Here is an 18,274-nt window from a genome sequence, read left to right on the forward strand (position 1 = left end):
AGCGCAGAAAAGTGTGGGAGAGACAGGAGAAGCCGCCATGCTAAACCAGCTAAGAGCTAATAGCTGCGCTAAGCTAGCGGATTCCTAAAAACAAAGTGCCCTTTTGCGCACTTGTCACGACGGAGTGCGCAAAAGGGCGGAGCCAAAATAGCCTGTCCTCGTAGCTGCCAGGTGCTCAGATAATGGGCTTCTAACAGCCCTGTCCTCACCGCAAACATGCCTCTAAAATCCTTGTTTGTCCTCGTAGTACCTCGTACACAAACTGCCCCACGCTGTTTTTGCCAAATTTTGAACTTCTTGAAATTAGCGCCATGCTCAGAGATAATCCTCGTTAGCCAAATATTCTGCCTCTAAGGGTCACTATTCTCCCATGTTTGTTGAATAACTCCCCTCTTACCAAAAACAAACCAACAAAAAAACATGATATGTGGGTCATTACTCATCGTTCATTATTCGGTGGGACCAGAGCTTAAGCAGTGAAGACAGTGCAGAGGAAGAATTTGGATGTGGGAGGAATGAGGGGAAAAAAAACCAAACAAAAAACTAGAATGAGATGCGGTTTCGAGCTGCGATGAGGGGAGAAAGTGAATGTTTGTGAAGGAGTAACAACAATAAAAGCACGGCAGAATAGAATAAAGGGAAAGGATCAAGTGGAAGTGGAAGGATATAGTTGAAGAAAATGAAGGAGTGGTCTGAATGAGTAGGTGCAGTCAGGACTGGGCTGCACTGAAGGGTTGATAAAACACATCAACCCTAGTTAGAAGGGGGAAATGGGAAAGAAAATGAATGATTCATTTCATTACTATTAATTATGAAGTATTGAACAACTGCTGAAAGATGTATGAGCGGGTAATCATATCAAGCTGAACAACATTTACATTTGAAAATTGCCATTGTACATTTTGGGTGTGTAGGAACTGAGACCAAGTCATAACCAATCCCAGAGTGTATCGAGACTGAGACAAGACCAAGACTTTTAGGATTTGAGGCCAAGTCAAGACCAACACCAAGGCAGTGAGACTGACCAGTTCGACTGGACCAGTTCTACATGCACGGCATGACACACTTAGAATAAAATTTGAATATGCAAACCACAGGCACAACTAGGCCTATCATGATAACGTCTGCTGGATGATATATTACGATATTATCGACCTTGTTTTAAGACCACTTTATGTCACCGACACTGACATAATGATAATATTGCATAAAAATTCAAGTAAATACTCTCTGGTCTCTTCAGACCAGAGAATTTTGTTTCTCGTGGTCAGAGTCCTTCAGGTACCTTTTGGCAAATTCCAGGTGGGCTGCCATGTGCCTTTTACGAAGGAGTGGCTTCTGTCTGGCCACTCTACCATACAGGCCTGATCAGTGGATTGTTGCAGAGATGGTTGCCCTCATGGAAGGTTCTCCTCTCTCCACGGACGATTGCAGTTGCTCTGACAGAGTGACCATTGGGTCCTTGATCACCTCCCTGACTAAGGCCCTTCTTTCATTTTCATTTAACCTTTATTTAACCAGATAAGAAAACCCACTAAGATCAAGACCTCTTTTGCAGGGGAGATCTGTCTCCCGACTGCTCAGTTTATACGGGCATCCAGCTCTAGGAAGAGTCCTAGTGGTTCCGAATGTCTTGCATTTACAGATGATGGAGGCCACTGTGCTCATTGGGACCTTCAAAACAGTAGAAATGTTGAAGTCTCCTTTAAAAATATTAATTGAGTAAAAGTCTTAAAGTGCCTGACATTTACTGTACTTAAGTATCAAAAGTAAATTTCTCATATAAAATGTACTTTAAGTAAAATTATTCATGGTTTTAGAGTATCCCAGAATCCTTTGCGCGCTGGGGAGGGAGGCTTGATAATGGCTCAGGTTAATGCTAACTATAACATTGAAAATGCCATGACATGCTAACGCGTTGGCATCGGTCCCGTTTTTAAGTTATAAAATACATCTATCAACTGTTTCAGAAGACCATAACAGGTCAGTTTAACATAAAGAAGGTAAATATTACTCACAGACTGAAGGACAGATAACGGAATCGTTAAGCAAAAAGGCTATTGATGTCGATGGATTGAATCATTTCTTTAGGAAAAGAACCGGTTCCCGACACGCAACCCAAACAGCAACATTTTTTTTTTTATTTTTATATAAAACTCACATTAAAGACTCACGATTATCTTAGTTAAACACCTAAATACATATTTTGGTTGAACTCACCTCCATAACGGCGCAATGTTGCAAACAAGTTGCTTGTTGCTTGTCCACTCCACCACCCGCAAACTCTTGTTTACACTGACAACAAAATCTCGGCCTCCCCAGCGAGAATGTGATTATGCACGAGATTTGACACCGTAAAGGGCCAACTGAGTAAACTAAAATCCAAAAGGAGTGGAAAGTGAAACTGTGACACGAAAAGAAAGCCATGTGGTTTCAGGAGAAATCAGGAGGGGGCCTCGGCCCCTATAAAAGTTTGGATCCGCCTCTGGCAGAGCATTTGGTGTTGGTGATGGGATGAGTGCTGTTCTTTTTGTAAAGACCATGCAGTCTTTTTCCTGGAAGACCCACACACACTTTTCTGTTAAACACAACAGCCAGGCTCTTGTGAAACAGAACAGTCATTTATAGCTACATAGTTGTGCCAAATGTAAGGAAAAGTTAAAAAAATAAAACCCAACTTTCCAAGCATCACCACCACCACCAACCACTGCAAAGCAACCAAACGCAGCACTCTTTGGGCTCTCGAATCCAAAACATGGTGCTGCTTTCTCGGTTCTCCGCAAAAATTAAAAATAAAACTAAACAGACACGCCAGCTCGTTTTGTCGATACTTAAGTTTTCCCCTTACATGTGTTTACTTTGATTGTGCACTGCACTCCGGTGTACTTGTGTGTGTGCACGTTTGGAGTCCAAAGCGCAGATGGTTTTCACCCTCCACAGTCTTCTCTTCTTCAGCATGGGTGCAGAGTCAACCTGTCATCTTTTATGGTTTTTTTTTGTCTTTTAAACTTGTTTTATATCAAACACAGAACTTGTTGCTGCGGGGGTGAAAAGCGCTGCACTGCGGCTGTAGAGGACTGTATCTGCTGCGCTCCAGCTTCTTTTCACCTCTACAAACAGGCATTGCCCAATCAAATTTCTTCTACTTTTATATTGTAGTAGCGAGTAACGAAGATGTTTAAGAGAAATGTAAAAGTATACATTTTACTGAGGAAATGTATTGGAGTAAAAGTGAAAGTCAACAGAAATGTAAATAATGAAGTACAGATATGTCAAAATTCTGCTCAAGTACAGTAATGAAGTGTTTCAACATTGTTACATTACAACACTGCATATATACATAAGTCACACTGGAGTACAAGCCGTACCTTTTTCTTAGTTTGTGATTTTTGTGCATTGTTGGATTGTACTTTTTATTCTTGGTATTTTATTTTATGTAGTGTTTTGACTCCTGGAAAAATCCTATCTAAATAGTCATTAGAATTATTATCATCACCAGGGCTTTGAACCAGACTTTAGTCACACCTGGTTTGTTCCGAACAGAAATGGTATTTTAACATTTTTAGTTTTGGGTTCCACCAAAATTGATGTTCCTGAACTGGTTAGAACAACAACAGCAAAAATCATCCCCGAACCAATTAATAACATTTCATGTCAGCTGTGGGACACTGAAAACACTATTTGCCAAACCTGTATGTGGCACTGTAACTCTCCCATGAAAAATGGAGAAGTAGACAATACAGCAAGAAGTGGGACACTGAGTAATATAAAGAAGGCATGCGCTGATCATCTAAAATAGATTTATTGTGTATTTAAAGCCAAGCAGTGTGTTTGTGTATTTTTAAAAGACAGTGCTATGTTGCTCTCAGCCTCACAGACCAGTTCTCACATACTGAGGAAAGTCTTAATCTGACCTGTTACGTCATTTCAGTCAGATTTATCATCATACACTGATAAGATGTCCTTGTTTTGGAAGACGACACTTGGGAAATACTTTAATTCCTTATCGTGGAAATTACTGAAGAAAACGCAGCATTTGTAAAGAAGTCCCTCATGACAGTGCTCCATTCAGGCAGCCACCGTCACCAAAATAAATTCCATAAAAATTCCAAAAGCACCCAACAACAACAAAAAGCATAACACTGTTTTTAAACAAGTCCCTCAATGTTTGTCTGGTCTGGGTGCGTTTCTCAGTGTGAAACACAGGAAGTCGCGCTTTGTCCCATCAACAACAACCAAAATAAGTGAACAACAAGAGGTGAACCTCACGGGGTCATTGTAAATGGAAACCTTTTCAAGAAAGAAAAAATAACAGTATTAACCACTTACTATTATTTTAAAATTATGATTCTGCTGCGGACCATAAAAAAAAATTATAAAATTTCTGGTTTTGTTTTTGTTCATAGCAAAATACCAAAAGTTTCTGGTTTTCATTCCACAAACCGGTTCAAAGCCTTGATTACCACAGTTCATGCTTATGCTGCCTTGATTTTTTGGTATACAAATTGCACAAGAGTGTAAGTCGCAGGGCCTCCTAAAATAGTAAAAAAAAAAAAACAACACAAACAAACAAAAAACGCGACATAATCTGGAAAATATAATATGTACATGTGCTATATACAAAGGCTCCAACCTCACCCTCAGTTTGAACTAGGAAAAACCTGCAAAAACAGAAGTAATATAAAATAATTACTCAAAGAGTACTGTTTGGTACAGATAAAAAAAAAAAATCTCAGAACAGGTCAATGGTCAAAAAGAAAAGAGAGGCTGTAGAGAGGCTTGAATCTTCGACTGGACCCTACTATGGAAACCACCTGGACAACTGAGAGCCTACACAGAAATGTTTACTGGTTATATTTTGAACAACAATCTTTTTCTTGTTATATCAGTGTATTAAGCCTTTAGTGTTTTGTTACCTTATTAATGACAGATTTATCTTTCAAACTTCAGGTGCAACAGTCAGAGAAATGGTAAATGGACTGCATTTATATTGCGCTTTTCCATCTGCATCAGACGCTCAAAGCGCTTTACAAATCAAATCAATTTTATTTATATAGCGCCAAATCACAACAAACAGTTGCCCCAAGGCGCTTTATATTGTAAGGCAAGGCCATAAAATAATTACGGAAAAACCCCAACGGTCAAAACGACCCCCTGTGAGCAAGCACTTGGCGACAGTGGGAAGGAAAAACTCCCTTTTAACAGGAAGAAACCTCCAGCAGAACCAGGCTCAGGGAGGGGCAGTCTTCTGCTGGGACTGGTTGGGGCTGAGGGAGAGAACCAGGAAAAAGACATGCTGTGGAGGGGAGCAGAGATCAATCACTAATGATTAAATGCAGAGTGGTGCATACAGAGCAAAAAGAGAAAGAAACACTCAGTGCATCATGGGAACCCCCCAGCAGTCTAAGTCTATAGCAGCATAACTAAGGGATGGTTCAGGGTCACCTGATCCAGCCCTAACTATAAGCTTTAGCAAAAAGGAAAGTTTTAAGCCTAATCTTAAAAGTAGAGAGGGTGTCTGTGTCCCTGATCTGAATTGGGAGCTGGTTCCACAGGAGAGGAGCCTGAAAGCTGAAGGCTCTGCCTCCCATTCTACTCTTACAAACTCTAGGAACTACAAGTAAGCCTGCAGTCTGAGAGCGAAGCGCTCAAATAATGCCTCACATTCACCCCGATGTGAGGGTGCTGCCATACAAGGTACTCACTACACACTAGGGGTGTCGGAAAAAAAAAAAAAAAAAAATTCGATTCACGTCCGAATCGCGATTCTTATTTATTATGATTCTGAATCGATCCAAAATGTCCAAGAATCGATTTTTAAAAAGCATTTTCTTAAACATTTTCTTGCTTACTCGCTGCGTGTACTGTTTGTCAGGCAACGGCTTCCGTACTACAGCGTCCCCGCGAGGGGGGGGTTTCCGGCATGCTTCAAACACTCATGAGCTGCAGAGTTCAGTGGCTGCAGCTTAGCATGGCGTACGAAGAGCTAATTCAGCCAGCACCGTCTTTGCTGAATGCAAATGTTTGGGCGCATTTTGGATTTTATTATTTGCTGTGTAAGGAGCAGCTTGACATGACTTATGCAGTGTGCAATATCTGCAAAATGAAAGTCAAGTACTTCGGAAACACTTCAAATCCGCAAGCCCACATGCTACGCTAACACCCGGAGCTAAAAGAGCGGAGCAGCGGTATCTGCCGACTACTGACCAGCGCTTTGCTAAACTGCCAGCCAACTCAGGACAAGCAAAGCAGATAAGTAAATTTCCATCTAGAATCACTTGATTAACCTTGTAAAGCTGCATTTTCTTAAACATAAACTTTTTTAAGTAATATAACTATTTCTCAGAGCTCTTCGAATCGAAAATCGATTCGTCACCCCAAGAATCGTAATCGAATTGAATCGTTGTTGTACGATTCACATCCCTACTACACACCGTGAGCAACTAGGGGATTAAGGGACGGGGACAAGTCAAAGCTTTGGAACAATACAAATTTAATCGAATGAGCACAAATACCGGATAAACATGTGCAAACCATTGATGGAAAACAAACAGGTGCACAGTGCATAGGGCTGTGCAATTAACCGAATTTCGATCGCGATATCGATATTTGTATCAAATAATCTCCAAACTCGTATAATCGAGTGAAACGATTTAAGGGCCTTTCATCAGGCCAATCTGTCAACGTGTCCCAAGACGCATGATGTCAAACGCGTCGCTTCGGAAGCGGCAAGGGGGCAGAGACTGCGGCTACATCACACTCTGGCTGTTTCCACAACCTGAAAAAAGTTCTGCGATCTCCTTCTTGAATTTGCGTCACCTGAGCCACAAAAAAAGCTTTAAAAAACAGCAGCAGAACGACTCTACCATCACCTTGCTGGGAGAAGCTTTTTTCAGCTACTTTTCGGAGTGACGCCGACCGAGGGAGGACTGATGACTTGGTGGGATATCGATCGAACCACGACAGCAGGCCGACCTGCATGGGGAAGCCGGCCTTCAGGCATCATTCCTGGGCAGAGCGAGGCAGGCAGCCGGGGTGATAGAGCAAACCCACCCAGTCCGAAATCTCCCACTTTTTGGATATATGCGAAGTCCCAGTTTGCCCAACAGAGTTTAGTTCTGCAGCTTTATCGAGGTGACAATAATGTAAAAATAAAACGTGACGTTTACTGAACTGCTCTGAATGTTTAATGATCGGCTAACATTAGCTTAGCCTTTTAGCACAGTTGATCTGAGTGAACGCTTTAATTTGTAAATGGTTCAGTCTTTTTTATTTTTACCAAATAAAGCTATAGCTTTTTTCAGACACCACAAAAGCTTAACTTTAATAACTTATTTTTTCTGGCGTTTTTTTCCTTCGTTTTTCCCTGTTTTTTTTTCCCTTTTTTATAAATAAACTGTTTAGTGTTTCTTTATATTTAAAGAAATATTTTTATTTGTCCTAATCAGGAACACCTGCTGTGCAGACAACCAAACTTCCATTGATGAGCTGAACACCACGAAGTCCAGTCGAAAGAAACATCTCTGCTCTTCAAAATAGGACAAAAGTGTCTTTCAGCAAAACCACCAGAGTTCAAAGCTGCAGAAGAGACCTTCATCTGGTCCTGAGAATCCAGCATAACATCCCCTGCTTCTAAATAAAAGGCTCTTTCAACAGCAACTATTTTATTATTTTTAAAAAAGCTGTTTCATTTTATATTTTAACAATAAATGAGCGGATCATTAAAAATGTCCACGAATCAAAGTACAAAGACATTTGTACAGGTAGAAGCTTTCCACTTATTGTGGTCAAATTCATATTTTAGAAATGACTGTCCTGATAACAACATTAAAGGCAATTACATATTTTGGCAAAATTACAAGTTGAAATGACCATTAAAAAAATTCATCATGATTCATGAGGTTTATGTCACAGAAATCCTACTTTACAATCACACTGCAGTCATTGTTAAATTATTTCCTGTTGCATTTATAAAAAACATTTGTATTTATGTACAGTGTCTGTTTTTCTGGTTGAAATGAGATATAATCTACCAGATTTAAAAAAAGTACACATTTCCATGTTATTTTGTCTAAAAATAAATGTCTGAGGTTCCTTATGTTAAACAACAAATTATCTAATCTGAAATAACAGGTGGTTTTAATTTACAGATGAAAGGTTTCTAAAGAACCATTTATTGATTTATTTAGCTATTTTAACTACAAGTGTTCTAAACATTTTTTAACAGTAATCAGAAATTCTGAGGTAAACAAACAACAGCAAAAAACATTTCCAAGGATTTTTCTTCAGAAAACTGCTCCATAAATGAGCAGTCCTGTGACACGTCTAACAATTTTTTTTGTTAGAGTGAGAGAAATGCTGAATAAATGCATTGCGTGACTAAAAAAAAAAATCGTTTGAATAATTGTGATTTCAGTATTTACCTAAATAATCGTGATACTGATTTTTTCCATAATCGAGCAGCCCTAACAGTGCACACATGAACTGAAGGTGTGTTTCCTTACATTCACTCACCTACCCCGGAACTGACAAAACCAGTTTGTCTGAATCATTTTTTTGCTCCCCAAAACCACTCTTAAACTCTAAAGAAATTTCAGCTTTGAGTTCCTCATATTTTCACAAAAGACTAACAACTTCTTTGTCCTGAAGTAGCATCAATGACATGACCTATTGTATTGTCAACTCCATGGACTATAGCCTTCTAAATCTAAAGACACTCAGACTCAAACTACAGAAATTATATAAATTAAAAACCCCTCATTCCATGAGAGCTAATGATTATGTTGTGACAGGGTTTTCTCTATATTGTCAATATATATTATCAAATATTAATGTCTTTACGTTGATGTACTCTCTGTGATCGTGTCTTTGATTCTGTTCTCTATTTTTCATATATACATGTATGCATGTGTGAGAGTTCATGTACCATTATTCCTTTTAATAATCACGCACTGTCAAAGCAATCACTGTTCAAGTGATCATTAAAACTGCCACACGAGAAAGTGAGCAGATTATCTTTGGCTTAGTCAATGTGCAGACTGTTTTGCTAGAATGTGCAGACTGTTTTGCTAGGGTCATGTTTTTGCTAAGCGCAGATGTGCACCTTTAATTAACAGTTCAGCCTTGAGGAAAAAGCACTGTAACTGGAACACTGGTTCAGGGCTGGACATTATTATGGGAAGCTTAGGAGACTGAGGGCTCAAAGCCATAACAGTTTTCATATCAATGTGAGACCAGACTTTGTGTCTTTCCATTGTTTTGCGATATTGTCACTCCTATATGTTGTATGTAACTATATTAAATAAAAAGGAGAAGCAAATGGGTGGGGCCTTCAAAGCAGAGGGCAGTTCTTTCTGAAGGAGCTTCTCGTTTGTCCTCCCTTGATCAGGAAAAGAAATTCAGTGTCTCTTGCGTGATCATTTTATGTGTGTATGTAAACTGGGTCCAACTCCAAAAAACTCTGACATCTTGGTCCTTCGAGCCGGATGCCAATAGACCGGAAACTCGTCGGCCCGTGACGGAGAACGCCCGTGGAAGTCTGTGGCTGTGGAGTGGGAACCAGTTCCTGCAGACCCTTTTCCGGGGGACGGGTCTCCTCCCTAATGGGTCAACGCTTACCGGGGTGAAGGCATTCGAATTCAGTGGCAAAGTCTGATCACGGGTGAGAACTGAATTTCTTTAAGTGCATGTGTGTGCGTGTGGCCGGGACCACCGCGAGGAAAAAAAAAACCTCGTAATGTCTTTCTTGGTTTGTCTCTTGGCTTAAACACTGTAAGGTGTGAGGCAAAAGCCTGGCTGCAAAGCGTTAAATTTTACTCTCTGAGAGAGAAAGAGAAAAGTCAGGTGGCGCAGTGGTTAAAGACCATCTGTTACGGAGCCGCGTGCTCATGCTGCATTTCCCACTGTGTCAACCTGATGTGGCTGTTGGCTCCAGACTGAGCCGGCAGCGGTTACAATTGGCAATTAATAAAGCAAGAGACAACTAAAAGACCACTTTTGGGTCTGGAACAGCATGTAAAAAACTATACAGTGTGTAATTATTGTGAATTGTTTTAGATAAAACTGTCAAGGTCACAGTTGCTGACGCTCCAACACTTTAAAGTGTGGAGTTAAGATACTGAGAAATAAGTGCACATTAATCAATTTTGTACGTGTATACGAGTGTGAGTTGGTGTCCAGGGTAAAAGATAGAGTATTTGAGAGAGAATTCCTAAATAGATCTGTTGATGAAGTAAAACTTTTCAGCTTGTTAAGATGATAACTCAAAGACAATAAATACTATCATCTTCCTACCATCCATCATATTGAATGATCATATAACTGGGATGAAGTGGTTAAAATATGGTTGATTTTTGTACACTGGATAAGGTGTAAAAGTTGGTTAATTTTGCCTACTTAATGGCCCAGTCACACGGCACTTAACGAAGGGTAACGAAGCCCTGACGAAACAAGAAATATGGACTTTCGTTGACTGTCGTTGGCATCGATTAACCTTCGTGTAGCTTCGTTCCTGCAGCTGGCGCTTCGTCAGGATTTTTAAACTATTGAAAAATTTGAACGAAGGGCAACGAAAACCTCAGTTCGTCTGTGTTTCGTTTTGCTGTCGTTCTTGATGTTTTTTAATCATTTGTGTAGTTTTTGTAACGTTATTGTTTAATTTGACTTCGTTGGGGCAGCTGAACGTTTTCACACAGTGCAGAAGCCGGTTTGTGAGCGCTGAGGCTGCTGCTGCGTTCATGTACCGTCGGAAATTACAGGGCAAACTCAGCCTGCTTGCTTGGATTTTTTTATCTGTGTGGGGGAGCAGCTTCAATGGGCTCAGGCACATTACATAGGCCAGAATTAATCTTTTGTGTGGATATAATTAATTATTTTGCCACAAGCAACTGTTGAATTTGAAACAACGAAAAAGTTGTGTAATTTCCGATGGTACTTGAATGCAGCATCAGCGGCAGTAGGAGCTGCTTCGTGCGCTTATTATTTTATATTAAATATAACAATATGAGTGTAGGAATGACAATCCAGTCCTTCTGTACATTTGGCAACGGGTAGATGAATCAAAATGATGATATAAAGAGCTGTTCTGGAAGGAAGAATTCACGTTGTGGATCAGTGATCAGCTGGTGGAATAACCGCACGAGTCAATGCGCGTGTTCACACGCACTGATTAATTTACTGCTCTGATATATTCAATCATCTTTACACATATTTATTCTCCCTTTTGACAGTTTTCTGTTATAAATCAATATATATGGCTTAGAACATAATACAGTGATACAGCAGTGACCACAGCACACTTTTTTTTTTTTTTTTTTAAATTGGAGCATGACGGAGTGCGCGTGTGAGTGTCGACAGACAGTGTGGATTCTAATAATGATGGAGATGATCCCTCTTTTGTTCTGGACAAGGAACCAGAGCAGGTGGTCCATCGACATGCACACAGATCTCCACAGATTGTGTTTGCAGTTTCTCCAAGACTCATGCGCTATGAGCTCCGTCCCAGCGCCGAGTGCTGGAGCAGACATGCTCTGCTCCAGCTGTGGCTCCAGGCGCGTTTCGTCGAGATCGTGAGCTTCGGTTTTGTTAAGTTCCTCTTTCGTCCCTTTTGCGATCTTGCTTCGCAGACTGTTCGGTGATAAAAGCTCTTTCGTCCACCTTTTCTCACCAAATTGTGACGTTTTTTTTACTTTTTCCCTTCGTTCAGGAATCGTCATGTGCCGTGTGACTGGGCCATAACAGATTTTAGGTAAAGCTGATCAAGATTATATTTCAGTAGAGTGATTAATGATTGGGTTATTGTTGTGTGATATATTTTTTGTGTGTTGTTGGTTTGAAATTGTGTGAGGTGATTCTTTTCTGTATGGGGAAAATATACATATACTTTTATATATATAATATACATACATATATACATATACATATACTTTAATATATATATAATATACGTATACTTTTCTGTATATTCTTTTCTGTAAAAGAAAAAATTCAGACTGCTTCAATTAAACATTGCAGTATTTGGCCAATCTTGCCTCAGTAATCATGAATGAGCTACTGTGGAACTGACCAATTAGATCAATAAGTTCCAGCGGGTATTCATTGTCCGGAAACAGGCTTGTGTAAGCAATGAAGGCTTTGGGTTCTAAAACATTGCTATGAATCAGTTATTAAATACTTTTTAAAAGATTGAAAAATTATTGATTGACTGATCCACTAATTTTTTGATGGCACATAACAGACAGAAGGGAGCAGTGGTTGTGGTAGATACTCTGGGGACTATTAAAAACTGTTTGTTAGACTGTGATTGCATACCTGGTTCTTGACCTCCGGGCCCCAAACATCCTGACAGAAGGTTGGCGAAAGAGAAAAATAAAAAGTCTCCTATCAGTTCACTGTAATTAATAGTTCCGTTGAGGTCTACGTGTCTACATGTGTGTATAATATGTTGTGTGTAATGTAACAGGTCTTCTTTGGACCTGTGGATGTTTTTTGGGGTTTTTATTTGAGAAGAGTTGGGTTATTTTGCTTGTTTGTTGTAGCAGTTGTGGTATTCTGTTCCTGGTCTGGGGTGTTGGAGGAGGAGCGTGTATACACACAGCTGCTGAGGGAAGCTCTAAATCAGGGGCAGGCATTCATGTGCCATAAAGGGCCCAGACACTGCAAGTTTTCCATGCAACCAATCACCTCAGCAGGTGACTTCATTGACAACCAGGTGTTTATGGTCAGAGCAGAAGCTCATCAACAACCCACCTGCTGAGGTGATTGGTCGCACGGAAAACCTGCAGTGTCTCGGCCCTCAATGCCCACCTCTGCTCTAAATGCTCACCTCCCTCCCCCTCTTCCTCTCTCTGCCACTCCACACCCCCACAACTTCAGAAACTGAGAAACACTGCAGCAATGTTTTGTTGTGCTTTAACACATGAAACACAGGGGTTTTACATGTAATTGCTTACATGTAATTGATACTAGTGTTTTAAAAGTGTTTGTAACTGTTAAATTTAGAGAGATATTGTTTATCTGATGTAATCAATTCCAGATTTAATGTTGTTTTGCATTACGTTGCATTCAGTGTTCTATTTTTTGAAGCATGGTTTGTTTTGGGAACAATGTGTAATTTATCACTCCAGCCGAAGAGCAGAGCAGAAGGTTGTACAGTGTGTGAACAGTAAAACTATGTTGATTATTGTAACATGTTTATAGTGCTCCTGTTGAAAGCATTAATGTTGGTGAGGGTGAATTGACAGCAATGTAGAAGCAACAAATAATAATAACTCAACATTTTGATCATCCTGTGTTTTGATTGAAATAATGTGAACTCTCATGAGATGCAACTAACCCCTGCTGCAAATGGAATAAGAAGCTGCCGGCTTTCATAAAGCATTGATGACCAATGAAGTGCTTATTAATTATTATTTGATGTATGCAGATTAAGTTAGGCCTTAAAGGATAGAGATTGTTGGACAACTTTTCACATGGTTATTGTCCATCCTGACCCATAGTTATTCCTGCAAACCAAACATTGTTTATGTATCTGATTCTGTCATTATTTCTATTTATTATTGGTGTTTAAGCATTGATTAATCCAACAGATCTATTCTGGGATAAATTGCTAAAATCAAATCAAATCAATTTTATTTATATAGCGCCAAATCACAACAAACAGTTGCCCCAAGGCGCATTATATTGTAAGGCAAAAGCCATACAATAATTACAGAAAAACCCCAACGGTGGTAACTCCCTTTTAACAGGAAGAAACCTCCAGCAGAACCAGGCTCAGGGATAAAAAAAGGAAATAAGGGAAATAAGTAAAAGATACTTCAATTCACTTTCAATGATCCTGCATGTTTGATGTTCTGTGCAATCAAAACTGTTTTGACATGACATCTCTTAATGGGTGTTCCCCCACCCCTTGGAACCCCTGCCCAGTATGGAAGGCTGCGAGCCCATGACGGGTAAGATCCCATCTTAAACCCTGCGACAACCAAAGGCAGGCCCAGTCACGATTACTCGACCTTGTCTCTGTGACGCTCTGACTCACTAGGACATGAGGATATGGCACTGGGGTACTGTGGTGGGGTCAAATTTGTCCGTATGCCTACATTGTAGGCAGTGTATTGATCTAATTGGAGTACTGGATCATTGTCAGGAATTGAATTGTCATATTAAGATTGGCCTGCACATAATAATTGATATTAATCAACGCTTATCATTCATCCAATCAATCAGTCTCTGACATGTTGTGCAAAGAAAAGATTACTGCTGATTAGCAGAAACAAAGAGTCCAATCCCTTCAGTATTTCCAAAAGGATGTTATGAAACTATGGTGAGTGGACCTCAGACTTGGTGCCACACTTCCCCAAAAGACATTTAAAAGTTAAATCCATCAATCTGGTGCATAATGAGAACATAAGTAATTAATACTTTTTCACATCATTATGAGTTTGGAGCTTTACTAGACTCTAAGCGCAGGCAGTCGGCGAAATCCTCTGTCAGCGGACAGCCTGCATGTGAACGTGAACATAGCCTGTGAAAAACTGGCGTGTGGAATGCTGCTTTTCTGCAAAAGCCGCATTGTAAATCTGCTGTATACCCTACTGATGAAAACTTTGATCAAATCCGAATAACAGCATTTTTTGAACAGTTAAACTTGATTCACTTCAAGTGCGTGTCCTTTCACTTCGTCTGTGAGGGGGAGAGCAGCCAGTGGACCAAAACACAGTGTTGTTTTTTAAATAAAGAAGACACTGCTTCACTTTAAATATGCAATAAATCTATTTTAGATGATCAGCGTGGACCCTCTTTCTCTTAAAAGTCTTTATTTTACTCAGTGTGCTGCTTTAGAAAGTTGTAGCTTCTGTTACTACGTTGATTAGCTCTAGAGCTGCCACAAATGACTATTTTGATAGTTGACTAGTCAACGATTATTTTTGTGATTAGTGAACTCGTCGGATCATACGTAAATTGCAGCTTATCGTATTTTATTGATACTGATACCATTATCGATTCCGCTTATCAATCTGATTCCTTGTCGATTCCCTTATTGATACCTCCTGTGAATTTTCTGTGTGCTACAATTAGGCTTTACAGGTTTTCTATGTCAACAACATTTTATTGAGTCTTAAAGTAAATAAATATGAAATTGGTCACTGGATTCTTGACCTCTGGACATAAATAAACTCTACATGGCGGATCCTTGTTGCCCCTTCTGAAGAGGAGCGAAGCAAAGATCCAACAATGTAATGGATCGAAGCACTGCTTCATTGGTTCAAGGTTCAAAGCAAATGACTCATTGACTACTAAATTAATTGTTGACGGTTTCAATAGTTGACGTAGTCGTGACTAGTCATGGCAGCCTTAATTAGCTCCTTACAATGGTTATGCACACGCTCCACATCTTCTCCATTTTTTGCAGGAGCGTTACAGCGCCACATACAGGCCTAGTGTGTGTGTGTGTGTGTATGCATGCATATAGATAGATAGATTATGGTGAAAGGAATTAAAGCCTTTCGGCAAAGAATTTGCCTCAAATATTTTCTGAAATTGAATTATTCAAGTTACTCAAGTAATAATTTCAACACCTATGAAAAACTATTTCAAAATTTTCTGAATCATATGCCTCAGATGTTATCAATTCCTCTTATCAATGATGGCACATTTCTTTAAAGTAGCATTTTGCAAAACCCCATGTTGTGACACAAGACGTGATGCCATGATGTCAAACTCTACATCTAGAAGCAAAGGTTTGAATTGACACTGAAAACCTGGGTAGGATGACATTTATTAAACAAATAAGAACCCACAATGCCATCAATATACTGATAAAGCCTTAAACATTCCCATCCCTGCAGTTTACAAAGTCCATGGCAAACCCTGTATACTACTCTAGTAACTACTAGTTTACATTCTTTTAGTAAGAAAATACAAATATTCTGAAAACTGCTCAAGCATTTCAAATTACTTTTATTAGCTTGACATAAATCAATTCCGACTGGCCTTTGATATTTTTTACAACTTAAAACATCTGGCATTTCACATAATGCTCAATAGCAGTTTTCATACCATCTTTCAATGTTAAGATATTTTGAGAAAAAAAACAAAACGCAATCACTTGTTTCTAGTCACAGCAACCATCTTTCAATAAAACAAAATTTCATGAAAATTTTTGAATCTTTGAGATATCCTGCTAAACAGATAAAAACAAACCAAACTAAACCTAACAATGCAGCTGTACATTCTGTACAGGCATTCAATTTTGAATGAATGAATGAATGAATTTATTCAGCACACACAATCCAAAACAACAACAATCAAACAAGAAAATGGATTAACAATGCATCTGTGTGCCTGAAAGGGTATAGGCAGAAGCAAAGCTTTTTAAGGCCTACCCCTTTAACCAAAAATAAAATGATCTAGTCTGAAAGGAGTAGGGGGAAATAATAAAAAAAAAAACCCAACCATTCCCACTCCCATTTTCAACCACTTGAATCTCTTCATCTTAAAGGACACAATCCGAATGAATCCAAACATATTTACATTTTCAATATGGCAACACACAAAACTCAACCTTCTTCAGCAGATACATATCTTGAAAACATCATGTCTTTATATTGATTTTTAAAATGATTGATTTCCAAGGCACTAAAGAAGTTTAACCTCTTTTCAGCACAGCACTTTACACATGTTGCCTACATTAGCTCCTCTATTTCCTCTAAAATATTCAACATCATACAATCAATCGGTGCTGTATAATACAAGCAAACAAATACAAGAAGCTGTTTGTGGTTAACTCTCGCAAGCTAAAACCCATCAGTTTTAAAGCTGCCATAAAGATGACAGCTTTCACGCTTTGCCATTCCAACCGAACGTGATTCTCAAAGCTTCAGAACAATTTTCCATTTGGGCTTTCAAGCTTATAAGTACACAATAAACTTCAAAATGGGATACCTGACAGCCTCGCAATATGCATTCTAACCAATTAACTTTCAGGAGCTGCATTCTGCAGAATGTAACAACCTCAACACAGAGTCTGATGTGGCCAATTATTCTTGGAGAAAGCACATTATTCCGATCCCTCTGGTGCAAAGAGATCCTCTTATTATCGCCGGCAGCTATGCATGTTTCGGGACCACGTTGATCATATGCAGCATGGGCCTGAATAATTCATTGAGGCATTCTTCACCTGGCAAGCTGCTTCACACTGCTCCTAGGAGGAAGAAGCAGCCTTCTCACTGCGGTGCTCTGCCGCCCATGCTTGACCTTGTTGTGACGGACTAACTGCTGCTGTCAGCAGCTCACGACCCCTTGACATATCGACTAAACATAAATAATAGCGGTTCAATTTCCCCTGTTCCTGTGGAAATCTAAAACTGCCCCTGAATACTGCATTGCTACACTGGACCTATGGGGTTGGCTCAGACTGAAAGGCAAAAATCTTATTACAGATCAACAATTCGACCTGAATATCTCTAAATCAGAGATTTCGAGCATGGACAGCGTAGATTTTTGAGTAATGCATCATGTTCAGACAAAGGATCTGCTTATAAAATAACATCTAGGATGCAAACCCAACAGCCAAGTCGCAAAATTCCAGAAGTAAAGTTGCTGGTTTAAAGACTTGCAACGTATGCAAATTTGACACGAGCATCATTCCATATGTGTGCTTCCACAGAAGGCGAGAGGGAGCCGCATCTGCACGGTAAATACATGAATATATTCGGAAATATATCAAAAAGCACGTCATGAGTCAGTCAGGTGACGTGAGGGAAGAAAGAAGGGGAAGCTGTATTACCTGCTGTCCGTCGCATAGGTCTGAGTGGGCGGATAAGCTCCGGTTCAGCCGCCGTCTTCTCCACTTTCTTCGAACTTAATGTTAGCTAGCAAGTCGGCTACAGCCCGATGGCTCGCCAAGAAAGAGAAAAAATGCCTCAAACAAAGCCGTGTCGCCCAAACCATTACAGTCAGGTGAAATAATTTCTCATGTTCTGTTTCCTCACCGCCACGTGTTTGTATTTGTCAGTACAAGAGAAAAGTTTTTGCCTGTTTTTTTTTTTTACATTGACAGTAGTGACGTTACGTCTGACACCGAAGATTTAAAAAGCTCGTGTCGAACTCACGAAGCTGTTGATTCGTGTTGCCAGGTCTCCCCGGAGAAACAAGCAAGCCTGCAGAGAAAAGCAAGCCCCAAAAGAAGCGGTTTTCTCTTTAGAAGATGCACGAAATAAGTATTTATTATTAATATTATTATTATTATTATTATTAGTTATACATAAATGCGACA

General features: G+C 39.6%; 1 protein-coding gene across 2 annotated transcripts in view; it reads right to left on the reverse strand.

Annotated features, from left to right (window-relative positions):
- LOC117528403 (TLC domain-containing protein 4-B-like) overlaps positions 1-18,056 on the reverse strand; it is a 124,087-nt gene extending 106,031 nt beyond the window's left edge. Inside the window, exon 1 of one of the 2 annotated variants that reach the window (XM_034191031.1) lies at positions 17,786-18,004. The gene's annotated coding sequence lies outside the window, so the exon portion shown is untranslated. Of the gene's footprint in view, positions 1-17,785 lie in introns of both variants that reach the window. The other variant, XM_034191033.1, reaches the window with a different exon arrangement.
- Between the last annotated feature and the right edge of the window lie 218 nt (positions 18,057-18,274).

Source organism: Thalassophryne amazonica, chromosome 16 (assembly GCF_902500255.1).
Source record: "Thalassophryne amazonica chromosome 16, fThaAma1.1, whole genome shotgun sequence".
Taxonomy (NCBI): domain Eukaryota; kingdom Metazoa; phylum Chordata; class Actinopteri; order Batrachoidiformes; family Batrachoididae; genus Thalassophryne; species Thalassophryne amazonica.